At 36.1% G+C, this 27,207-nt stretch overlaps 1 protein-coding gene and 1 long non-coding RNA gene across 7 annotated transcripts in view; one reads left to right on the top strand and one right to left on the bottom strand.

Annotated features, from left to right (window-relative positions):
- Positions 1-12,707, bottom strand: part of LOC309665606 — a 419,674-nt gene extending 406,967 nt beyond the window's left edge. The window contains exon 1 of the long non-coding RNA XR_014266569.1: positions 12,561-12,707. This is a non-coding gene — a long non-coding RNA (uncharacterized lncRNA). The remainder of the gene's footprint in view (positions 1-12,560) is intronic.
- GNGT1 (G protein subunit gamma transducin 1) overlaps positions 1-27,207 on the top strand; it is a 303,391-nt gene that overhangs the window by 122,877 nt on the left and 153,307 nt on the right. The gene's annotated exons all lie outside the window — the stretch shown is intronic.

The raw sequence follows: 27,207 nt of genomic DNA, 5'->3' as shown, positions 1-27,207 counted from the left end.
TTTTATATTTTCCAAGTATTTGAGCATTTTCTAGTTTTGTTAGTGATATTTAGTTCATTTCCTTATGGCATCAGAACATACTGCATGATTTATATTCTTTCATATTTGTTAAGGTTTATTTTATGAACCATGTATAGTCTATCTTGGTGACTGTTTAATGCTCACTTGAGAAAAATGTACATTTTAATGTTGGTGTTTAGAGTGTTCTATAAATGTGAATTATTCCAAGTTGGTTAATAGTGCTGTTCAAGGCTATATATTTGTCCTTCCTGAGTTTTTGCCTGCTTGTTTGTAGTGGTGAAGTCTCCAACTATAAAGGTAGATTTATCTATTTCTCCATTTAGTTCTATCAGTGTTTGCCTCATGCATTTTGATACTCTATTGTTAGGTGCACACTTGTTTAGAATTGTTATGTCCTCTTGGAGAATTGACCCCTCTGTTATTATGTAATGTCCCTTTTTATTCCTGAATATTTTCCTTGTTCTGATGTTGGCCTGGTCTAAAATTAATGAAGCTACTTCAGCTTTCTTTGATTTGTGTTTGCATGGTATAACTTTCTGCATCCCTTTAAAGTTTTTTACTGAGATAAATTTCACACAACATAAACTTAACCATTTTCAAGTGTCCAGTAGAGTGGTTTTCAATATATTCACAATGTTGTGTTACCATCAGTATTTTCTGATTCCAGAATATTTCCATTACCCCAAAATAACTTCCAAGTCTGTCAGCAATTAATCCCAATTCCTCCCTCCCTCCAGCTCCTGGCAACCACTAACCTACTTTAAGTGGCATTTTGTTTCTTGCTTCTTTCATTTATCAAAATGTTTCAACGTTTTCCACTTGCAACATATATCAGTACTTCATTGCTTTTTATGGCTGATTAATATTCCATTGTATGGCTATATCAGATATTGTTTATCCATTAATTAGTTGATGGGCATTTAGATTGTTTCAATTTTTAGACTGTTATGAATAATGTTCTTATGAAGTCTTGTGTACAGGTTTTTGGGTGAACAAGTTTTCAGTTGCCTTAGATATATACCTAGGAGTGGAATTTCTGGGTCATATGGTAATTCTGTGTTTAACTTTTTGAGGAACTGCCAAACTATTTTCTACAGCAGTGCCATCCCTTTATTTTAATCTATATAACTTTTTGTATTTAAATTGACTTTCTTGTAGGTGGTATGGACTCAGGTAATGCTTTTTTATCCAGTCTTAAAATCTCTTTTAACAAAGTGTGTTTAGACTATTCACGTTTAAAGTGATTATTGATAGTTGGATTAGAATCTACTGTCTTGCTATTTTCTCTTTGTTACATTTGTCTTTGTTTCTTCTTCTTCTGATTTCTCTCATTTCATTTGAGCATCTTTTGTGATTCTCATCTATTGACTTATCAATCTTGCTTCATTTTAAAACTTTTAAAGTGCTTTTCAAATATAAACCCTAAGGTTTACAATATACCTTTTAAATAATCTAAGTCCATCTTCAGATAGTGTTGTACGTTTTCATGTGTATGAAAGTAACTTAGAATATTCCCAGTCTTCATTTTCAGTAAAAGTAAACTCTTCCTAGCATTTATCAAGACCATTATCTGATAAAACCATAGTGAAATATAAGCTTATATAAAATATTTTAAAAAACGTCTTCATTTAAGTGGCTAATTTTATATAAGTTGTTACTCAGTTTGAAGATGGAGAAAATAGGTTATAGATAAGTGTACCATATTTGAAAGCTTATTTTCATGCGTGACTACAATTAAAGAAAATATTAGCCCAATTTTATCTAATAAATCATAATGCAAAGAATCAAGATGACGCTGTTCGTGTAGTGATGGCTCCTTAATTGTGCCCTTTATCTTTATATTGCCAAAGTCCTTAACAATGCCAGATGATAATCACCATTCAAATGGGTTTTTTTATATGTGGAATAAATTAGGTTCTTAACTATTGTATAAACCAAAGCAATAAACATAGGAATAAACCTAACAAAAATGGTTGCAGTATAAAGTGATTTAGTCACATTGGAGGAGAGTTTAACAGTATTTATTAAAGCTGAAAATGGGTACATCCTACAACCCAGAGGTCCTGTTTTCATGTGTATACAAGGAGATATGTAGAAAGATGACCTGGGGACTTCCCTGGTGGTCCAGGGGTTAAGAATCCGCCTTCCAGTGCTGGAGACACAGGTTCGATCCCTGGTCAGGGAACTAAGATCCCACATGCCACAGGGCAACTAAGTCTGCGCACTGCAACTACTAAGCCTGTGCGCCACAACTAGAGAGCCTGCACACTGCAACTAGAGAAGCGTGTGTGCCACAACGAAGAGCTTGCATGCCTCAATGAAGATCCCGCATGCCACAACTAAGACCTGACGTGGCCAAAGAAAGAAAGGAAGGAAGGAAGAAAGAAAGAAAGAAAGAGAGAGAGAGAAAGAAAGAAAGAAATGGAGAAAGAGAGAAAGAAAGAAAGGAAGAAAGAAAGATAGATGATCTGCTACTATGGAGATATGAAATTGAAAATGGCCTAAATGTTTATAACAGACAAATGTATATACATGGTAATCAAAATAGAATAGAAAAAGGTAGTATATTCTTATAACGGGATATTATATGATAGTTAAAAGGAATGAACTAGGTCTTGGTGTATCAACAGAGACATATCTAAAACACTTTTTATGAGAGTAGGCAAATTAGCCATTATACCTTGAGAGAGAAGTAGGAAAAATGCCAAGAGGAAGACTCAAAAAGTTATAACTATTATTAAAGGGTTCCAGGGGCAGAGTGGAGAAAACTGGGATTGTATTTGTTACTCAAATAAAACTTTAATTTTTATGACAATGTTATAATTTTTTTGTAAACTGTTTCGGTACAAGATACACACACACACACACACACACACACACACACACACACACACCCTAAATATCAGTGGTTTAAAATAACAAAGGTTTATTTTATACTCATGTTGCTTGTTTATCATGAGATGGTAGAAGTGACTGTTCATTTAATTTACTTGGGAACTTTGGCTGATGGAGCAGCCACTGTCTTAAAAGCTAGAGGATAATGGGAAGTCTAGTGGCTTTGTATTGGCAATTAAATTTTTGGCCTACAAGTACTTGTAAAAGTTCTACTCACAACTAAAAGTCCAGAAATAATCATATGGTGCTGCTTACCCATAAGTGGATCAGGAAGTGCAATTCTACCATAGGCCAAGGACCTGAAATATTCAGAGAACAGAATTAATGCCTACCACACAGGAGAATGAATTTATTTTTCCTACAATTAATCATTTAAAATAGAATTAAACATAGATTCAGTTAGTTAATGAAAAACAAATGGCTAGATGCAAATATATAGGCTAATATGACAATTAAGTAAATTTATAAAATGAAAAACTTTGAGTAAAGGGTTTATGTAAGTTTTGAAAGTGTATTCTCACTGATAAGTTACAAAGCTTTGCCCCTGATCCTGAACTCTTCAGTATTTGCGTGGATGAACTGGATGAAGATGAATTATACAGAAGACATTCTCCTAAAGTGAAGGGCAATTTACTACATCCTGCAATCACTGCTAGTGAAAAAGAGGCACAGTCCCTTCTACTTCCAATGAAGATGGAGTAACAGAGAACAGATTTACCTTCCCACCTGAAACAACTAAAAACTTTACACAACAATATAAACAGTAATTTTCAAAACTTTAGAGATAAGACTATAAGGGACAATAACATCTGAGATATGAGAAATGAACAAGGTGAGCCCTATGATTAACCCAGCCTGCCACCCTGAGAAAGTTACCGAGCTGTGGCTCGAGGAGAGGAAATCCAGGTAGAGCCCAGCAGTCTCACTGGTTAAGGAGAAGAAGCTCAGAATCTGCAGAGACCAAGGTGGTTAGAGTTCATGGACAAAGTATTAGAGAGGAGAAAGCTGAATAGAGAGAGAGATTTGGATAGTATTTAGAAGATTAGTGGTAAATATAGACTCTTCCCGAGGCTAAGAATGAACTACCAAAAAGGATTAGAGGAGACAGTACCCAGAGACCACTGCATCCAGGAATGGTGTCTTTCCTTGTTAACCAGACTGGAGAAACTCGTTAAGTCACAGGACGCTGGATAGAGTACTCAGAATGATCTTGCTTCAGTAATTGAGAATAATTAGCTCTAGACTAAGCTGGATTCCATCTAGCAAATCTTAAAAGAAAAATTTAAAGTAACCAAACTATTTCCAAATAACTAGAGTCCAGATCAAAGCTCAAGAATAGAAATAGAAATACATTCAGCATCCAACAAGGTAAAATGTGTAATGTTTGGCATCCAGTCAAAAACTACCAGGCATTCCCCAAAGCAGGAAAATACAATCCATAATGAGGAGAAACATCAATCAATTGAAACCAACCTAGAACAGACATAGATTTTAGATATAGCAGAGTTATTAAAACAGTTATTGTAACTATGTTCCATATGTCAGAAAGCTAAAAGAACATGTTAAATAGAGACAGGGAATATGTACAAAGATCCAAATCAAACTTCCAGAGATGAAAACTACAATGACTGAGATGAAGAATATTCTACGTGAGTTTAAAGGCTGATTAGACATTTTTAAAGGACTGATAAATGAACTTGAAGACATAACAATAGAAACTATCTAAAATGAAACATGCAGAGAGAAAAAAAAAAGTAAAAATTCAAAACCAAATGATCAGAACATCTGTAAGCTGTTGGGCAACTTCAAGCAGCCTAATATACAAATAACAAGTGTTTAAAGAATAATCAAGAGAAAGGAAGAGAGAAAAAATATTTGAAGAAATAATGGTCAACAATTTTCCAAATCTGATGCAAATTATAAATCAACAGATCTAAGAGGCTTAAGAAATCACAAGGCACATCATGAATTCACATCAGAAACAATACAAGCTTGAATATAGTGAAGCAACATCTTTAAAGTAATGAAAGGAAAAAACCTGTTGACCAAGGATTCTATACCCAGCAAATACATCTTTCCAAAACAAAAGTAAAATAAGATGTTTGCAGACACACAAAAGCAAAAGAATTCATCACGAGTAGACCCACACTATGAGAAAAGTCAAAGGAAGTTTTTCAGTCAGATGGAAAATAATACCAGATGAAAATATGAATCTACAAAAAGGTCCAAAAAAGCATAGTAAGTGTGACTGTGTGGGTAAATATAATATTTTTTTCATTAAAAAAACTGTTTAAAATACTACTGATTGCTTAAACAAGAACAAATAAAAACATAGTATAGGGTTTATAATATATAGAAGAAAAGAAATTGAAGCCTGATTTACAGAATCCATACAGTATGGTAGCACTACCTGAAAATTAATATTTGCAGCCTTACCACATCCCACAGTTGGCCTAAAGGAGTATGGGAAAGGGAAATTGCAGTAAGTGTGATTTTACATTGACTTTTAGGATATGGTTTAGAAGGAGCAAGAGTTGAAAGTTTAGATAAATGATAGAGAGATAGATAGATACATGATAGATAGATTGATAGAGAGATGGATGGATGGATGGATGGATAGATAGATACTGTAGCTAATATATGAGTGGACTTTTCAGAATGATCAGAGTGTGAAGATATTTGTGTTTTATGTGCATGCTCATGAGTCATCCAGTTCAAAGGGAGCTCAAAATAATTAGGTGGACATAATGATATCTTTTCTCTGCCTTTTCAGAGGGCAGGTTGTAGGCTAGCTTGTTAGTGGTGACTTTGCCGACCTTTACTCCTCTCTCCTACCAAGTCCATGTAAAGCTATAATTCCCTTTATTATAACAATTTATACATGGAGTGCAGAGAGTAGTTTCTTTTGATTATTGAACTCTGACAGATACAACATGCCATAAAGACATTAAGCATGAAATCTTACATTTAAAGGCATAACTCCAATTTCAAATGTATAGAATGAGAAAGATATGGCTTAGCAGCATGTTTGAATGACAGGAATATTCATTAATGAAACTTCAAGATTAATGAGTAGTGTAATATGTCTATCAGAAATATTTTCACTCCCCTTTATACTTTTTTGAGAGCAATACTAGAGTAAATCTTTCTGTTTTAGAGGCTACAATTTAATAGACATACAAGAGTAGGTTAAGAGAATAGCAAACAATGCCATGAACTGAGCTATTGAAAGTCCTTCGTATTTTAGCCTGTAGAGAAGATCAGGTGTGGAATATGTAGTGAGCTAGAGGATATTTGTAAAGCTATTATATGAAAGAAGTTTGAATTTTTAAATTTTAATATCTTAAAGGCGTAGGACTAAGACCAACCCCAAATTTTATCATTTTGGACAAGTAACACAAATCCAATATATACATTTACAAATCAATGGAGGTCTCAAATAATTCTCCTTCCTTTCATTCCTCCTTTCACTGAACAGTCATGTATACAGTAAGTCCTGCTGTTTCTTCTTCCAAAATATAGCTTTGCTGTGTCTACTCCTTACCATCTCTTCATCCTCCTCTGTAACCCAAGCCATCATCCTGGAAAATGGCAGTAGACCTTAGCTGGCCTCCTCATTTCCACTCTCAGTCTCATTTATTCTTATCAGAGCAAACAGAGAGAGAGAGAGAGAGAGTTTAAAATATGAATTAAATCTTTTGATCTTGCCACTATCCTACTGAAAACTCTCCTGTAGCTTCCCATTCTGAACTCCTCTACAGTACTTATAAAGACCCTTTTAAAAACCTGTCCTCTGCCTTCTTTTCCCACCCTGCTTGCACCAATCTTTCCCTCATTCAAAATACTCCTGCCATGCCAGCCTCCTGTAGTTATTTAAATGCTCAGAGCTCTTTTCTACCCCCATGGACTTCTCATGATGTTTCCTCTTCCTAGAATAATGCTCTTCTGACCTTTTTTCCTCCTGCTATATTCTTACTTATACATTTGGTCTCAATTTAAATTAGTGGTTCTCTGTCAGGGGTGATTTGGCAATATCTTGAGACATTTTTGGTTGTTACAACTGGGATAGTGCTGCTGGCATCTAGTAGGTAGAGGTCAGGAAACTGCCAAACATTCTACAACATACAGGACAGCTCTCTACAACAAAGAATCGTCCATTCTAAAATGTCAATAATGCTGGGGTTGAGAAAGCCTGGTTTATCTGTGACTTTCTCAAAGTTTTCACTTAATATAAAATTAATTCACTTTCTCTCATATCATGCTGTTCTTTTGCTCAGCAACTCATCTAAATTTTCAATTATGTATTCAGTTCTGCATCTGTTTATTTATTGACTATTTTCCCCACTAGACTGTGAATTCTATGAGAACAGGAAACATATCTGTTTTGTTTCCCTACTGTGTTGTCTGTGTGGTGCAATATCTGGCATACGGAAGGCAATGAGAAATAATTGTTGAATGAATTATTAAGGTTTATTATTGAATAAGGCACTCTTCAAAACCATGCGGAAATATTCATTCAACACATTGTCATTCAAGTCCAGGAAAAATGTAGCAGAGGACTAAGACATATAAATAATCAATTACCGTACAGGGAAGATTAATATATATCCTAAACAGAGTTAAAAATAATATACTGAATAAATTCAGAGGAAGGAATAAATAATTACAGTGAATTTGGATTTAGGGAGGATCATCATCTTCATCTGCTTCATTCTTATTTCTTGGATGATAGCCTGTTGACTCACAGAGTAAGGTTTATCTCCTCTTGGCTGTGAGGTGAGACATGGCTTAACTCACCACATTACCAAATGGTAACTTCTGAGAGACTTTGCAGTATTAATTTTCCTCAAAATTACAAAAAATATGACAAACTTGAGTTCCTTGGCCTTAAAATAATAATTCTATCTTGCAATGGCCATTTGAAATTATTTAAGAAACAATTATGGTGTTGTGGGAATCCCAGAATGCTTCCATTTATCCTGAATCCTGGTTTCTAGACCCTGATAGGATGCAATTACTGATCATTCTCATGTGATACAATTTATAATTGGCTAATCAGTATCACTGTTCCAATTTGGAAGTCTAAGGTTATCTGGATCAAAATTGTGTTAGGGTTATACTTCCTGCATATGCACATATATGGAAAGTATAACCCTAACTCAATTTATATATATATATATATATATATATATATATATATATATATATATATATACACACACACACATACACACACATGTGCATACACATACACACACAGACACATGTAATACACATCTCCTCCTACTACAGACATGCACCAGGCCCTATGTATTTGATGCTCAGTAAAATAATTTTTTTTGACTCTTCAGGATTTTGGGGTTTTGCACTTCTGTTTAAGGTACTGGCTATGTTGGTCCTTGATTCCCAATTTAAACTGGGCCCTGAACATTACCTGGCCATGCAGTGTTTCTCTTGTCACTTATCTCCAATCTCCACTCAAGACATTTAAACAATTCTTTGCTCTCTTTAGAGCTTTTACACTAATTTTTTTTTTGCATGTGTGATTTAACTCTTTAGCCTATACTTTGCAGAGAAAACAGAAGCCAGTGGTCCCACAACCACCCCCAGTACAACTTCTTCCAGCTAAATATACCTCCTTTATTCCTCTCCACCTAACCCAGTGGAGGAATTATACCTCCTTCTTCCCAAAGCCCAATTCTTGTGCTTGGAATCCTCTTCCCTCTCTATTTCTTACTCTCCTGGGTGATCTTTTGCTACTCATGTATACTCAAAACCTCCTTCTGTACTAGATACTTCCCAGCCACTTAGAAATCTTCGGACTCCATATTGTTCCCCAGTTTGTTTCTGTCATGCTCACTTCACAGTCAAGTTTCTTGGCCTCCCTATGTCCTCATCCCCCATTCACTCCTCAGTTCAATCCAATATGACTGCTGCCCTAGGCACACCTGTGGATAAGGCCCTCTATGTCACAGGATGTAATGGACACTCCTGTCTTCTCAGCAGCCTTAGGCATAGCTGAACACTCATTCTGCTTTAGAAGACTCTATTCCTTTGACTCCGTGCCCCTCTCCTGGCTTTGCTTCCACCTCCCTGTCTACTTTTCTTCTATTAGACTTTTAACTGTAGGAGTCCTGATGGTTTTACCCCAGTCCCTCTGTTCTCTTTCTACCTGCTTTAACTTATTGATTTTTGCCACTTGGGTGACTTCAATTCCATCTCTGTAGTGATTATTCTCAACTTTATGTCTCTAGCTCAAAATTATCTTCTGAGCTCCAGAACAAAATACCAAACATTTCAGTCTAAATCTCCACCCATATGTTTCATGGGTCCTTCAAAACTACCATGCCCCCAAAAGAAGTTATGATTCCCTCTACCTCCTATGCTCCCTATACCCCGAAATCATACCCACAGCCAATGAACCAGGAAGCAATGAATCATTCTTGATTATTTTCTCTATATCAGCTCGCATAATCACACATTATGTATCATGAATTCTATCTCCTTAATATGTTGCAAATACTTCCACTTCTCTTCACTACTTTTCTTCCACCTAAATCTAAGCCACTGTCATCTCTTGCCTGGACCAATGCATTCTCTTCCCTGATAGTCCTATTTTCACTCTCATCACCTCTGCTCCATTCTGGAGCAGAACATAGTATCTGGAGCAGAACCCCCTATGAATGGTGAATGGTGAACATGCATGGTGCCTCCTGAGTTATATGCAACATGGCTCTGATCTGAAGTAATCTTTTAAAAATAAAAATCAACCATGATACTGCTTCACTTAAATTTTTTAGTGACTTTCCCCTTCTCTTAAGGTTTAAAATACTTTACTTGACCTATGAATTCCTTCATGATCTGGCCCTGTCTCCCTCCTCATTATGCTTCTTCCACAGAGTTTTTCATTCCTTGAATTCCCTAAACTCCCCTTATCCCCAGCCAGAGCCTTGGCATATGCTATTTCTTCTTCCTGGGAATATCTTTCTTTAACTAGTTACCTGGACAAATTCTACTTAGCTTTCACATCTTTGTTTAAAGATAATGTCTCTGTGGAAGGCTTCCATGACACCTTGTATTAGTTAAGGTTTATTCATTAGAAATTCTCATAGACACTGTTTTTTTCCTTTTAACCTTTGTACAATTGTAAGCTCCAGGGGGCCAGAGACTGTGTCTCCCTCATTCATCTGTACATCCTCAGTGGAAAAACAATAGATATTCAATAAATATTTATTCAAATGAATGAAGTATTTGCACTCTCAATGAAAAGAGCAGCTAAATTATTTATATAAAGAATTGACTTTCTGTCATGAATTGATATTACTGGTTGCTTACATAGTCAAAAATAATCATTTAAGTGCAAAACTGTATTTTATCCCCTGCCTTATTAGCAGGTAGGCTTTTCTAAAGATGATTCTAAGTGACATTTCAGACAGACTCATATTAGTTTCAGAAAATGTGGTTGGAGTAGCTTGTTGTATCTCTTAGGCCTTGGTTAAGTGACACAGTGGTATAAAAGAACATGTTTATGGAGAGCTCTACAAAAGATTTGCCATTAATCCGCTAGACACTTTTGAAATTATACCATCGTTTTCAGAAAATTGTATGGCAAAAATAAAAAAATAAATAACATGATCTGGACTGTACAAAAGTACAATTTGATATCCTCATAGTTAGAATTACTGAGTCTTTACTAACTGTGAAAGCACATAGGACCATGAATAATAGGTAGGCAATAAATATATCAGAGGATCTTATTGAACACAGCCTTGGGATTCTGTTTTGCAAGAGGCACAGGAATTTCAGAAACAATGAAATGTTTTTGATTTACATAATTGTTCTCTCGGATTTATCTCATTTATCTCAAAAGTGAAAATGTCAGTTTATAACTTGTCCATCGAAGTCACTTGAAGTTAAAAACAAAACAAAACAGGTAATATGATAGATTATAAATCAGGAAAACTGAATTTTTATCCCAGCTCTGATAATTACAGTGATGATAACATAAGAGAATAGCTTAATAGCACAGAGCTTTCATTTTCTAACACATGAAATGGACATACAAATATTAACACCGCTTAATACAGTGTTGTTATTTCAGCTAAATGAAAAGCAAAAATTACTTAGCCTGGCATATGATGCTCTTTTCAACCTGATTGAAACTGGTTTCTTGCACTTCACTTGTTAGCCTTCTTACCCACCTTTCAACTTTTGCCCTACCTCCCCCAAAACACACACACACACACACACACACACACATCAATCCTACACTTATAACACCAACTTAATCACTATTTCCTGCTTTTTGAATACACTAAACCTTTTAATACTTATGAATAAAATGAGAATAATTTTGAAATTTGTGCATGTGCTTTTCCTCGTTTACACTTCATTATGTGTTATTTTCTTACTATTTTTCAAGAGGCATTATTTGTCTTAGAGGGGACTAGAATTTTTATATCAAGAAGATAAAGAGAAGGGATTCATGTTTGAGCCTTTGACACTCAAAATCAAATTTGGGGAGTCCATGGTAAAACAGTGGTTCTGAAAGGCAAGCTTTGGAATGAAAAAATTCTTTAAAAAATATTTTAGCTCATATTAACATCAAGAGCCAGTTCTGGAAATCTCAAACATAAAGGGAAATTCCTCTCCAAGATGAAAAGGAAAAATAGTCTATGCCTTCTGGCCCAGGGTCTGGGAAGAAAAGACAAAGGTACTCAAATCTGCAATGTGTCCTTTCTTCACTTCTCTGAGGCAAAATCCCAAGAAGAAAGAGGGGTTTCTTTAAGTTGAAGAAAAAGTCAAAAGCATAAGGAGACTGCCATGCAGGGTGATCGCATGCCAACATGGTAGAGGCGGTAGCTGTAGCAAAAGATGCAGCTCCATAGGTGACCTGAAGCAGTGCTCCTGGCTCCAGGTGCCATGCTCACAATAGAGAAAGGACCCAGAAGTTCCTGCATACCTCAAGGGGGAATGAAGAACTAATTACAATAGTAAACACACACTGCCTGTAAATATGACTGGCATCTTTCTTAGCACATTGTATTTATTAACTCATTTAATCTATGCAGCCACACATTGAAGAAGAACCCCGTTTATCAAAGAAGAAAATGGAGACATGTAACATTTAAGTTCCCCAATGGGGTATAGTTATTGAATATTAGAGCTTCTTTGTAGAAGGGCTAAATGGCACCATGTTAGCTGAGGGCTTTAGGGTAAGCTGCTTAGTTCAGCGATAAAGAACAGTGAAAGCCAAAATTCAAGGGGTATCCATACTGCCAGTGAGAAAAAAATTAGCAAGGAGGACAACTGGGTCTGATAAGGCTAAGAGATCGTGCCACAGAGGAGGCAAAGTTGTGGTCCTACCCATCTGATACCTCAGTTGATAGCAGCAGTGAATGAGAATCTGCCCTGAGGCAGAAACCAGTACAAAGACCACCTAAGTACTTCTCCCCAAATGCCATTCAGTCCATAAGCTTCTCCTATACTCAGCCATTGGCTTGAGAAGGGGTAGGGAAGGAAAAAATGGCTCTGACATGGAGCTGAACTTGGAACTGTTGATTATTTATTATTTTTATTTTTGGCTGTGTTGGGTCTTCGTTTCTGTGCGAGGGCTTTCTCCAGTTGCGGCGAGTGGGGGCCACTCTTCATCGCGGTGCGCGGGCCTCTCACTATCGCGGCCTCTCTTGTTGCAGAGCAGAGGCTCCAGACGCTCAGGCTCAGTAGTTGTGGCTCACGGGCCCAGTTGCTCCGCGGCATGTGGGATCTTCCCAGACCAGGGCTTGAACCCGTGTCCCCTGCGTTGGCAGGCAGATTCTCAACCACTGCGCCACCAGGGAAGTCCGGAACTGTTGATTATTTAACCATTAGATGCTACTTCAAATTAAAAAAAAAAAAAAAAAAAAAAATCTATTTAGAGGACACTGGTTCTGTTGATTGCCAGTATTTTTTGGCAGCTCCTCCACTGTCCAGTGAGAATGGTCGTCAGCTTGTTATAAAAAATAAAGAAGCTAGAAGGCCTTTGCATAACCATATTATAATATGGGTAAAATTCTACTCTTTTCATTTGTGCACCTGTACCTGCTGTTATATCTGCGGTAACACCCTTTCCTTTTCCCCTATCTGGCAAAGTCTAACTCATCCTTTAAGTCCTAATCCAAGTGTCATATCTTTTGTGAGAAATACCCCAAAAGCCCAGGCAGAGTTAGTGACATCAGCCTTGTGCTTCTAGAGCACATAGTCCATGTACCTCTATTATATTGCATGACATCCATCTATTGGTCTTTCTGTCTCTCTCTAGACTCTGAACACTTGCATATTGTGAGCCTCAATAACTGTATCAAATGAATCAACAACCAAATGGGATATTTGTGTGAATGTCATGGGATCCAAGGATCCACCTCCTTAGATCCTAAAGTTACACAGTTGAGAACACTCAGAAAATATTTGCTAAGTAAGTAAATAGGTGGATTTTTATTATACTTGAGTCTTTATGTTTTTGCATTAGACAGTCTTAGTACTCAAATGTTAGAGTCCTTCAAAATCATTTAAAAAGCTTGATAGATCTGTTCTCCTCCAATAGAGTGTCAATGCCATTAAGAGAGAAAATTTTGTCTGTTTCCTTCATCCATATATCCCTAGTGCCTAGAACCATGTTATTTATGAAGTGGACAAAATAATTGTTGACTTGAAAAAAATGAATGGCCAATTATTGGAAGCTCTACCTGCAGACACAGAATCACAGGGGGTGTATCTGGTTCGTGCTCCATTGATGCTTCTCTTTCAGCTATGTACCAGTTGCTAAATAGAAACAGGAAGCTATTTTTTACTGCCATTTCTTTGAAAATCACTAGTAATACAATTTCTTTGAAAATTGCCTGTAACTACTGCAATAGCCTGAGAGAATGCTGTCTCTTCCCGGCCATAATTTCATGAACAACTGTGCTTCTAGCGAGTTATCTTTCTGCATAACTTTTGTTGAAATCTGTTCAGTCTGGATCCCTCCTCAGCTCTATCAAGTTATAACTTTCCTCTCCGTGGTGCCACTCTTCAAACAGCCGTTTTGCTTATAATGAAGGCCAACGGCTGACTGTTGACTCAGGGTGAGGTGGTACAATGTCACATTCTCACAGCAAGCTGCACAGGGCAGGAGGTCTATAACCATTGTCCAGCCTGGATTCTCAAAGAATTTGAAGATGATTTTTTTCAAATTCCATTTTCAAATGAATAGTACTTGAAGTGTCTTGCTTTTTACTGATTCATTGATGTTACAAACTGAAAAATTGAGTGTAAAACTGAAAAACATCTAGAAAAGGTATTACAAGAAGAAAATTGCATTTAGAACTGCATCTGCTTGGACATTTTAAAATTGGTAATTGAAATATAAACCTGTTTCAAGAGCAATATACCATCACCTTGCACATGATCACTTATTACTAAAAGTAGCTTTGATTTTCTGACTTTTTCCATGAGTTCTGCTTAGATACCCATGCTGACATCATCTAGGTTCACAGACATTAAGACACTTTCATCCATAATCCCCTAGTTCTAAATACTTTTAAATCTAACAGAAGTTGGATACTGGAAAAAAATGTAAGATCAGGTTGGTGAAAGCAAAACTGGGCTTTTTAAAAATCAATTTAGCATAAAATCTGTCATCCCTTAGGCAGGTGGTATAGTGCTTTGCAATTTGATATACATCCTCTCATTTGGTTTTAACATAACCTTCTAGTAACAATGACCATAGCCCAATGCCCTGGTCTATAAATAGTGCTCACTTTAACTCTCCAAAGTATCCCAGCTTGATGAAAAATTATATGGTCAGTTTACATATAGTATAACCAGGAAGGATTTTATTACCTCTGTGTTATATATGAGAACTCAAACTTTCAGATTTTTAAATTTATTTTTGCTTAATTGTTATTGATTTATTTTATGTTATAGATTAAAATGAGACCAAAACTTTGGTTTAGTAACCTCTAGGTTATATGACATCTTCTTTGAACCAGAATCTATAGTATGGTAGAACTAGACGTTTGGTAAGCTCTTCCAAAATTGACTCTTTTTAGACGGTAACTGGATGCTTAAAAATAGGTGGGTCATTGGGGAAGGAAACTGTATTTATAAAACACCTATTTTGTCCTGTGCAATAACATTTGTTGTATAATTAAATCCTCACAATACCCCCTAATTAACGTAAGTGTGACTCTTCCCATATTATAATGAGGAAACTGAAGGGAGTTTAAATAACTTGCCCTGATAGCTGCAGCTAGTAAGTGACCAAACAAAGATTCAGACCTAGATCTATCCAATTGCAAAGCCCATAATAAACCACAATGTGTTAAAACTGTAGGCTTAAGTGCACACATTCTTGCAAAGAACAGCCTTTTCAGTGCAATCCTTAGAAACCATGAAATGTTAAAAAATCTAGATCTCTTCACTCACTCCTTCACCACCTTACCCTTACTCCCTCATCTATTGCTAAACAGCAGTCTTCCATTTTCTTCCTCTTGCCACCAAAGTTCACTCAGGTAATTTTTTTGATATGAGGTAGACATTTTTGCTTTTTTTGCTTATTTTAGTTTTCTAAGTGTTATTTTCATTTATAATGTATTTGATTATATTTTTCATTATTTATTTGCATTACGATATTTGTGACAGAGGAGGGAAAGGTGATTTGTATACAATGCTGTGCTTAATCATTGCTTATTGAACACAAACATACCTATCAATCAATTCTTTAGTATCGAGTAATTAAATAATTGTTTTGGATGCTTTTTCTAATGCAGAGATATTTGTAATATTGTTATATAGATGTACTTATGCATTTTAGAAATATTTGGAGGAGTTAGATTGCCTTTGTCTAAGATCTGGGAGTACATCATAATTTCTTCTACTTAGAAGAAAAGATAGGAATGCAAATGTATCAGCAAATACTTAGGACCTTTTAGCATAGGAGGTCAGAAAAAGGTTTACTTTTGTGTTTTTTGTCATTACTTGTTTATGTTCCCAGAGTGATTATAAGTAAATTCCTTAAAATGGAAAGGGTCTATGCCTTGCTGAGAGAGGGGAATGGGTGGGAAGGACTTAGGGTAAAAAGGCAGCATCACATAGGGTTGTTCTGAGGAACCAATGATGCAGTTTATTATGAGAGTACTAGGTAAATACAAATTACAATAAAATGTTAGTCATTGTTTTAAATACTTTATAGGAAGAATCTCAGTGTACTTGATACAATTTTTTCTACTTAATTTTGACAATCTTCCAATTAATAGTAGGAAGTTCAAAATGAAGGAGAAATAAATTGACTTACTTTAAGTTAGAATTGTTCGTGATTAAAACATTGTCAATTCAGGTCATGATTCCCTCTCTGAGTTTTGAGATTCCCTGTGTGATAAATACTGAGTGTTCACCAAGCTAAGTTGGCAAAGTACAGCACATGGGCCAAATCAATTCCACCACCTGTTTTTGTAAATAAAGTTTTATTGGAACACAGCCACACTCATTAATTCATGAATTATCTATGGCTCCTTTTGTACTCCAACAACAGCAGAGTTGGTAGTTGCAATAGAATCCTTATGACTCACAAACCTAAAATATTTACTATCTCGTCCTTTATAGAAAATGTTTACCTAGACCTGAGTTAGAGAATGGAGATGTTGTAATATATTAAATATTTTATCATACTCTGAACTCATTCTGAAATACAGTAAATTATAAAACCATTATTAAACATACAAACTCGGTATGTTTCAGATACAAGTTGAATACCATATAAAAATTTTAACATAAAACAGCTTTGCCATGCATTGGGTCTAAGAGTACCTAATCTATAAGGCTCTGTTATAACACTGCTTTCTCAATAGTAATGTTTTATGAACTAGAAGCTGATGATATAGTGAGGAAAATTTCAGTATATAGGCTGTTTTCTTTGCATATGCACAATATTTATAATTAGTCTAAATTATTGATTATATGTGAACATAAACTGAAGGATATAAAAACTTCAGTGATTCAATAGGCTTCTATTTCCATTTGGCTGCCTAAAACACTTTGTTTTGGGAAGTGTGTCTCTTCTACTCCCTCTGATGCTCTTGGGCCAGTTAATCGTATAGCCTCAACTCACTCATGATAAGAGTGAATATGTAGTCCAAGCAAGGGCCCATCAAAGTTCTCAGGAATTGATAGGGATGTTGGTGCAGACACAACTGCCTCTTTTATATGAGATCACAAGCTGTAAGGACTGGGGCTTCCTATGATTATCTTTGCCTGAGATTGAAGCTAAGCATATAGCAACATAGAAAGATGAAAGAGAATCTTAATGCTATCACATAAATCTCTGGATACAACCATAGCCAAAGTAACCTTGACTTTCTACTTACATCACTCAGTAAATTCCATTATTTTAATTAATCTTTTTTGACTTGGGTTTCTGTCTTTTGCAATTAAAGATACCTAATTAATTCAGATACAATTAGCAGAGTTCAAGGCAGATTTTCTCGTTGTGCTTTCTATGTTATTACTCATATGTATCATTTTGCAAAATATATCTAGACTTAGACTTTTATTTTTCCTTTCTAGTGATAGGCAATATCCTCACATCAGAACAAAAGAGAATAGCTCAATGACATGATGTATTGTGAAAGGTTTAACATCATGTCTTGTATGGTGTAATGAACCCCCAAATACAAAGTTAAATGGATGATTTAAAATGTGCTCATAAAGATGGTTCTTAATGACTTGGCTCAGAACTGGAAACATGCTCAGAGATTTCAAATGACATTAGCAACAGGGATGTAACTAGGGTTTCCTGGTCCCTACAATGTAGCATGGTCTGCCCATAGACAGAATGCAAAGAATGAGATCTGGATTTGAAGCTGTGTTTATTCAATCATGTGGATGATAATTCTAAATACTGGCATATCAGTAAATATAATGTAATGAATAAGTATGTGAGGGTATTCTTAGTTTTAGGCCTTGTTAAAGGCTCCAAAGAAGTACCTTCAAATATCCCTTGAGCTAAAGGAGCTTATAATTTAGTTTTGGAAAGAAGATGTTTATATGCAATAACCAAGTGAAGTAGGCCAAGTGGGAAGTTGTCCACACAATGTAATTTCAACTGCATTTAAGAAAATTCCTGCTTCATACAAAATGCTCATAAACTGGACAAATTGGCCTTAATAGCTTTATTTCCTCAGAACTGAGGCTTTATATGCCATATGACTTTGGAGATGGCATGTGTTGACTCACCTGCTCATTGAGATGTAAGAGATTGATGAGCAATTCTTCCCTTAATAAAATTTCAAAGGGCCAAGAGTAAAACAAGAATGATGCTGAAAAAAGATTAGCTTTAATAGCATTTTTGTTCCATGAAGGCCCAATAACTAAAAATAATACAAGACCAAATGTTAGTCAGATTGAAACCAGGACTCTAATAGCCATTTGTTTTAAAAAGGGACCCAAAAAGTCTAATATGCAAAGGCAATTAAGGATAATTGGTGAAAAAAATAGACAATAAATAAAACTGCAACATTGCAAATTAAAAGGAAGGAAAAAACCAGACAGTGACTGTAACCTCTTCGCCCCAAATCTAATCTACCTCTAAAAGGACCAGTCAGATTTCTCTGAAAAGTAGCTAGAAGTCATGGGAAAATATCCTGAAGGTCTTAGGCTCATTGGAGGAAGTACAGAGCAGGGTTTTTGTTGAAGACTGAGTCTCCCCAGTGAGTCAGTATCAGAGACTTCGTGGTTCCACAGGTCCCCTGGCCCAGCACGGTAAAGCCTGCAGCCCGCCTATGTTTTCTGACCTCACACTTCATACCCACCAAGTCAAGTTCTGCTTCTTTTGATCTCTTTTGAAATTCTATAGAAAGCAAGTCTGTGACACAAACTATTAATGCTTGTCTTATTTGGGATGTATTGGAAAATCAAGGCTTGCCCAAAGTCACATGGTGAAAACTAAAAACAGAAACAGCTACCATTGTAAATCTCTCCTGGGTTCCTAAAAGAAAGTGCTCTTTAAATAGACCATACTAAAAAATGCTTGTGTTTTGGTCTCAGAAGAACTTCCCATCAACTCCCTTTTCTGCTTCTTACTGTCGCCATCACGTAGAGAGAGCTGTATTTGTACCATGTTAAAATTTTAAGGGCATATTCTAATCATTTCAAGAAAGAAAGAAAAAACACCAAACATGAATGTATAGATATTTTGACTTCTCTCTTGCGAAATGACTGGTGTGTAGTAGACACTAAAACATAAACATAATTTATTCATATATTCTTATGACGACATACAGATGTATTTCTATAGAAATATAACATTGATAACAGTATTAAAGCTTTGAATAAGCATAGTTAGGGAATAAGGAATAATTCCTATTCAATGTTGGCTAGTAAATCATTCAAAGAGTGAAGAACTGGAAGGTAAAACAAATAAAATGAGCATCAGACAAGTGTGCTAGAAAATCTTTTTTATATAAATATACATGTCTATTTAAACAAATGTTTTTAATTCCAACTATAAATATTCAATAATAATGACTGAGTATGATCACTAAGAGAACGTCCACCTACAGGTTTCACACTCTCCTGGCTTCCCAACTTATCTCTTATCTTTATGACTTTTACAATCATCGCTTGAAATTTACCATAAAAGTATCAGATTCCTGTGACTCCTTTTTCAGTTAGCCATGCTGACTTGTCATCCTGACATTTTTAATTGTTTGTTTTCTTTAATTACAACCAAATTTTAAATTGTATCTCTCTGGTACTGTAGAGAATTCCTTGAGCAATTTCAATTCCTTCTTTTTCCAAGATTGCAAAGACCACGTGCCTGTACCAAAAGCAGCATTCTTTACAACCGAAATTAATTCAGTAAAAGGGTAATGCAGGACAGCCTTCTAAATGAAACAAGAAATAGCTGAGGGATCCCTGTTATCTTTCCTCATTTCATTTAAAACAGGCCATCTTACATTTACAAAGATAATACTGTTAAATTAACTCAACATGATTAAGAACTAAACTGTTGGAGTTTTTTTTCCCTACAATAACAAGTCAAAATAAGCTAGCTAAACACATGCATTCTTTTGTTTACTCACTCTCATAGCCACTGGCACATATCTGAAATATAGCTAACAAGCTCTTTTATTTGGTAGATGTGTGTTAACTAACATCTCTTGACATGATGCCAGGTATTGTGTTAAAAGTTGTTTTGTACAACTTAGTCCATTTAAAATCCTAAATATAAACCCTATGTATTAAGGATTACTGTTATCCCCATTTCACAGATGAAAAAATTAAGGATTATCCAGAGTATTGGATTCATTTTATGTGCCACTGAGATCTGAGGATTTGCTTTGATATATGGTCAGAGTGGCCCTAAGAACAGCTTGTACTGCTTCCTACAGTCATGAAGACAGGTGTCTTAGTGGTAGATTGAATTATTGGTCCTAATTCATCACTCAGTTGAAAAGGAATGATTCTTCCACATCCTTGCCCATGACTTCATGGTTGGTGGCACACACTTCTTCATCTCTTGAATTTGGCTTTGGACAGGTGATTTGATTTGGCCAGTGGGATGTTAGCAGATATGAAGCAAGCAGACTTGAATTGTGTCCAGAGGCCACAATACATGATTCCATAACCTGCAGCCAAATCCGACTAACCTAAAACATCCTAAAACAAAGCTTCCCAGCTGAGCCCAACCTATATAAGTTGAATTGCTTAATTTTTTCAGCCATTAAGTTTTAAAGTGATTTGTTAGGCAGTGCTATCGTGACAATAGTTGACTAATACACTGCTACTGCCACCTGCTGTCACTTCCACCACTACCCGCCAAGGGTTAACTACAGGGGTTGGGTTGACTACAGGGGTTGCTCCAAGTCCATATGGACACAATACGATTGTGTCAAACTCAATGTTTACTTTGTGCATCCTATCCTGAGTCTTCCCTGTTGCTTTTAAGGCAAAAGACGCCTTAGAAACTGCTAGGTCCCCATATTGTGCAACACTCCATGGGAATAAACCGTGGCCAGTGGGGAATAGAGGTGGGTAGGTAAACTTCTTTCTCTTTCTTCTATGGATAGATTGTTTAGAGAGGGTATTCGTGTAAGATATGACTTCTCTGAAGATGTCTTAGGAAATCAAGTTATCGACATGGCTGTGACCAACTTAGTGAGGCATTTTACCTTTGTTTTTTCCTAAGGAATCTGGGCAGAGACAGAAAGGTTAAGTAAATTTGCAAAGATTTGAGAATGAGCAAGTGGAATAGTTAGTATTCAAACTCAGACTTTTTGGTTCCAAAATCCATCATTTAGTCAGTGCGTTATATTGTGTTATTTTAAATGTTTTAACAATTTAAAAATAAAACAGAAACAAATTTCAGGCAATCTGTTTATTAATCAATATCTAATGAGTAAGTATTGGATGTATGGAATTTGAAAATGATTCTAGGTAGACTTTTTTCCTTTTTTAATATTTAGACTACTTAAATATCAAAGTAAGAGGATTTTGAAGTTATACAGGAAGTTCAAAGGCTGTCCATAGGAGTTACACCATACTCTTTTTGACAAAAATGAAAGAAATTATAGTCGAACAAATTTGGTAATCTTTCTAAAGTTAGTAGAGTTCTGCTGTTTTTGATTTCTAAAATTCAGTTACCATACCAAATGACTTCAAAGGGATTTTCTGAGGTATATGCTGTAAATGAACATCTGAAATATAACTATTTGCAGATAATGTCACCACACCAAGAAGTTCTTTTGGAATGAAATAGACATGACAGGTAGGAGATGGTGGGTGAAGGGAGTGATGGGTTTGTAGTAGATAGACACAACACTCTTTCTCCTATAGTGTATTTATTCTTTGTGACAATGTTACGATTGCTTAAGGGTTAAGGTGCAACCATTATTGTGACCGTAAAATGCAGATTTGAACAAGATTTCTTCCCATGATCTGCTTGTGTCTTGGGGAGAGAAATGGGAAAGGAAGATCTGTTCCAATAAGTCACCATGGATCATTTCATAGTGATTTAGGCTAATTGATGTTATGCAGTGATTCCCAAGCCTGGCTACAAAACTGGACCACTTGAAAAGCTTTTTAAATGCAGATTCCTTGGCCTCACTGCAGATTCTCTGGGCACTGGAAGATAGGCTCACGCACAGAGTGCTTCTGGAGGTTGGGAAAATGCAGATTATAGGCTTTATTAAAATATCTTTCTGCTTTTATTGGGATTCAGAAGGTCAAAAGACCAATCTTTAGATAAGATATTTTATATACCACTGTATTTTTAGTAATTATTTCCTTTTTGGTTCCACCAAGTTTTGAGCAAATTTTGTTTTGGTTTGTTTTTATTTTATTTTTATAGTGGCAACCTCTCAGCTTTGCTGAGGGAAACAAGGAAAAGGATTTAGGCTCATGATTTTAAAGATAAATCATTTTCCTGGAGGACTAAGCTTGGCAGTATCAGGTGATGTTTAATATTTTTTAGAATGAAAGTAAGATAATTTGATATGCATATTAATTGCCAGGTAATGAGTTAAGCATTTTATAAGTGTAAGCTCAACAGAAATATTAAGGCTAAGTAATCTACCAAAAACCACACAACATCTAAGAAGGGGAGACTAAATTTAGGTCAGCTTTGCCTCTCATAGAAGCTCTTAATAACTAGGTTGTATCACTTCAAAATGAAAAGCACTCCAAGGAAGAGACCTGACAAAACAGAAATATTGGGGATTCTTTCCAGAATTCATATATGGTCAAATCATAGCAGGATTTTTTGTTTTATAAAGAGGAGGACAGTATGCCTTTTTTTGACTGTAAACCTGTAGAACTGATTCCTATAACTTTATCATTTTAAAAATAATCTATATTTACATAATATAAAAATAGTATTATTAGTTGATTGAAATATGTCTTCATGTTTATGCAAAAAATTTAAAGACCCTTATATTTTATTAATATTTATAAAATAGTACTTTTAAGAATTGCATTGCTATAATCCATTTTATTCTTGGAAGGATATGCCATTCTGAACCTTTCATTAGAATATTTTCCATCCTCTATCACAAATTACATGGTACATGTGGTGTTCTGTTTCACAGTGATTGTTTTGGGTGAATATGTAAGCTATTTGTTAATTTTATATTACCCTTGGGAAAACAAATGAAAAGCTACTCCCTTATACATCTGGTACCATTTCAGAATTAGATGATAAATGAATAAACTAAAACCTTCAAATCCATTCCCTGAAATAACAGATTGCATTTGAGAGACATTTTGAAATATTGGAGAGAATATTTCCATAGCATGTCAGCAAAAAGAAGAGATGTCTACATTTTGCATCAAATTCAGGCAATATTCTAGGGAAGTCAAAAATTTTCCTAAATCAGACACTAATATCCCTTTTATGTTCACTACATAATAAAGATTTTTAAAAGTTTAACTTGATGCTTTAATTTCAGTAACTTTGTTTAGGGAAGTTCCTGTTACTATTTTGAAGTGACATTGATTTCCCAGTGATACACAAATGATTACAGTTTTATGAAATATGTCTTGCCATATGTTCTACATTTACAATGACTTAATATTACTTAATTTTCTGACTCATACACTCAAAATGATTTTATTTCCTTTGTGAAATGCATACTTTGCAAACTTTTATTGAAATGTGCAATTTATATAGAAAAGTTTACGAATTCTAATACATGTATAGCTTAATGAATTCTCATTAAGTGAACACATTCCCATGTATAACCAGTGTTCATATCAAGAAACAGAACAGACACGGGAAAGATTTGTACTTGTGAGGGCCCCACAGGGTCCTGCTTGGTTTCATGCTTGCTTGAGCTAGTATGACTAAGCAAAAGCAATCGAATACAAAGGTTAAAGTAAAAGAAACTGGTCCAGTATGAAGTCAGATTTGTTCTTCCTGATTACACGTTGAGTTTCTGCGATGGACCAGGCATTATAATAGGCAATAGAGAAACAAGGGTATTCCCTGTCCTCAAGGATCTTCCCTTCCAGTTTGCGAGGAAATATTCTGGGGGCTCGGAAGTCTAAGATCAAAAGTGCCGGGCAATTCAGTTCCTGTATAAACTCCATGACACCAGACATTTTTGACTGCTTTTTACTCCTGAAATTCACGGACATAAGTTCCTGGTTCATAATTTTCAGAAGGACGGGAGAAGAGCAGAGATGAGAATGACTCTCAGAATTATAGAAGCTTGGAAATCCTAAACAGAAGCCAGGCTGACAAGGTAGAAAGTTTTGCTTTTACCATTTGGTTTGGGGTTCTATCTGTTCGGTTTTTTTTTTTTTCCTTCTTTTTCTTCCTTTTCTTCCAAGCCATGTGACTGGCAGGGTCTTGGTGCTCTGGCCGTGTGTCAGGCCTGAGCCTCTGAGGTGGGAGAACCGAGTCCAGGACATTAGACCACCAGAGACCTTCCAGGCCCACATCATATCAATTGGTGAGAGCTTTCCCAGAGATCTCCATCTCAACAATAAGACCCAGTTCCACCCAGCAGCTGGCAAGCTCCAGTGCTGGACAACACATGCCAAACAACTAGCAAGACAGGAACACAACCCCACCCATGAGCAAAGAGGCTGCCTAAAGTATACTGAGTTCACAGACATCCCAAAACACACCACCAGATGCGGCCCTGCCCACCAGAAGGACAAGATCCAGCCCTGCCCACCAGAAGGACAAGATCCAGCCCCACCCACCAGAACACAAGCACCAGTCCCCTCCACCAGGAAGCCTACACAAGCCACTGAACCAACTTCACCCACTGGGGGCAGACACCAAAAACAACGGGAACTATGAACCTACAGCCTGCGAAAAGGAGACTCCAAATACAGTAAGTTAAACAAAATGCAAAGACAGAGAAATATGCAGCAGATGAAGGAGCAAGGTAAAAACCCACCAGACCAAACAAATGAAGAAGAAATAGGCCATCTACCTTAAAATAATTCAGACTAATGATAGAAAAGATGATCCAAAATCTTGGAAATCGAATGGAGAAAATACAAGAAACGTTTAACAAAGACTTACAAGAACTAAAGAGCAAACAAACAATGATGAACAAGACAATAAATGAAATTAAAAATTCTCTAGAAGGAATCAATAGCAGAATAACAGGCAGAAAAATGGATAAGTGACCTGGAAGAAAAAATAGTGGAAATAACTGTCACAGAGCAGAATAAAGAAAAAGGAATGAAAAGAATTGAGGACAGTCTCAGAGACCTCTGGGACAACATTAAAAGCGCCAACATTCGAATAATAGAGGTCCCAGAAGAAGAAGAGAAAAAGAAACGCTCTGAGAAAATATTTGAAGAGATTATAATTGAAAACGTCCCTAATATGGGAAAGGAAATAGTCAAGTCCAGGAAGCAAAGAGAGTCCCATACAGGATAAATCCAAGGAGAAACACGCCAAGACACATATTAATCAAACTGTCAAAAATTAAGTACAAAGAAAAAATATTAAAAGCAGCAAGGGAAAAGCAACAAATAACATAGAAGGGAATCCCCATAAGATTAACAGCTGATCTTTCAGCAGAAACTCTGCAAGCCAGAAGGAAGTGGCAGGACATATTTAAAGTGATGAATGGGAAAAAACTACAACCAAAATTACTCTACCCAGCAAGGATCTCATTCAGATTCGATGGAGAAATTAAAACCTTTACAAATAAGCAAAAGTTAAGAGAATTCAGCACCAGCAAACCAGCTTTACAACAAAGTGCTAAAGGAACTTCTGTAGGCAGGAGACACAAGAGAAGGAAAAGACCTACAAAAATATACCCAGAACAATTAAGAAGATGGTAATAGGAACATGCATATCAATAATTACCTTAAATGTAAATGGATTAAATGCTCCAACCAAAAGACACAGACTGGCTGAATGGATACAAAAACAAGACCCATATATATGCTGTCTACAAGAGACCCACTTCAGACCTAGCAACACATACAGACTGAAAGTGAGGGGATGGAAAAGATATTCCATGCAAATGGAAATAAAAAGAAAGCTGGAGTAGCAATTCTCATATCAGACAAAATAGACTTTAAAATAAAGGCTACTACAAGAGACAAAGAAGGACACTACATAATGATCAAGGCATCAGTGCAAGAAGAAGATATAACAATTGTAAATATTTATGCACCCAACAAAGGAGCACCTCAATACATAAGGCAAATGCTAACAGCCATAACAGGGGAAATCAGCAGTAAGACACTCATAGTAGGGGACTTTAAAACCCCACTTTCACCAATGGACAGATCATCCAAAATGAAAATAAATAAGGAAACACAAGTTTTAAGTGATACATTAGACCAGATGGACTTAATTGATATTTATAGGACATTCCATCCAAAAACCACAGAATACACTTTCTTCTCAAGTGCTCATAGAACATTCTCCAGGATAGATCATATCTTGGGTCACAAATCAAGCCTCGGTAAATTTGTTTTGTTTTGTTTTGTTTTTTTAAAGAGCTCCTGACTTATTTATTTATTTATTTATTTTATTTTTTTTTGCTGTGTTGAGTCTTCGTTTCTATGCGAAGACTTTCTCTAGTTGTGGCAAGTGGGAGCCACTCTTCATCACGCTGCGCGGGCCTTTCACTGTCGCGGCCTCTCTTGTTGCAGGGCACAGGCTCCAGACTCATAGGCTCAGTAGTTGTGGCTCACGGGCTTAGTTGCTCCGCGGCATGTGGGATCCTCCCAGACCAGGGCTTGAACCCATGTCCCCTGCTTTGGCAGGCAGATTCTCAACCACTGCGCCACCAGGGAAGCCCAAGCCTCGGTAAATTTAAGAAAATTGAAATCATATCAAGTATCTTTTCTGACCACAATGCTATGAGACTAGATATCAATTACAGGGAAAAAACTATAAAAAATACAAACACATGGAGGCTAAACAATATGCTATTAAATACCCAAGGGATCACTGAAGAACTCAAAGAGGAAATCAAAAAATACCTAGAAAAAAAATCTTTGGAGTTGCTGAAGAAATAGGGTAAATCAATATTTCGGGCTAACTCTCCTACCATGGACAGTAGACAAGCAGACCAACTAGAAAGATTTCTTTCATTGCTGTCATTCAGGGTCAGCCTTGAGGAGCTGTGTTATGTAGTGGCTATCAACCTTTTGCTGGTACCAGAATATCATGAAGAAAAAACACTTTTCTTCCTCTGCTAACTATAAAACAGACCACATTTTTTCTTCCTGGGGTAGCTGGCCATAGGGAGCTTCTTTAAGACCAAAGGTATAGTTAAAGCTAAGGCAACTAAACAG

Source organism: Balaenoptera physalus (assembly GCF_965194825.1).
Source record: "Balaenoptera physalus genome assembly, chromosome: 8".
Classification (NCBI taxonomy): Eukaryota; Metazoa; Chordata; class Mammalia; order Artiodactyla; family Balaenopteridae; genus Balaenoptera; species Balaenoptera physalus.
This window is presented reverse-complemented; position numbering and strand designations above follow the sequence as displayed.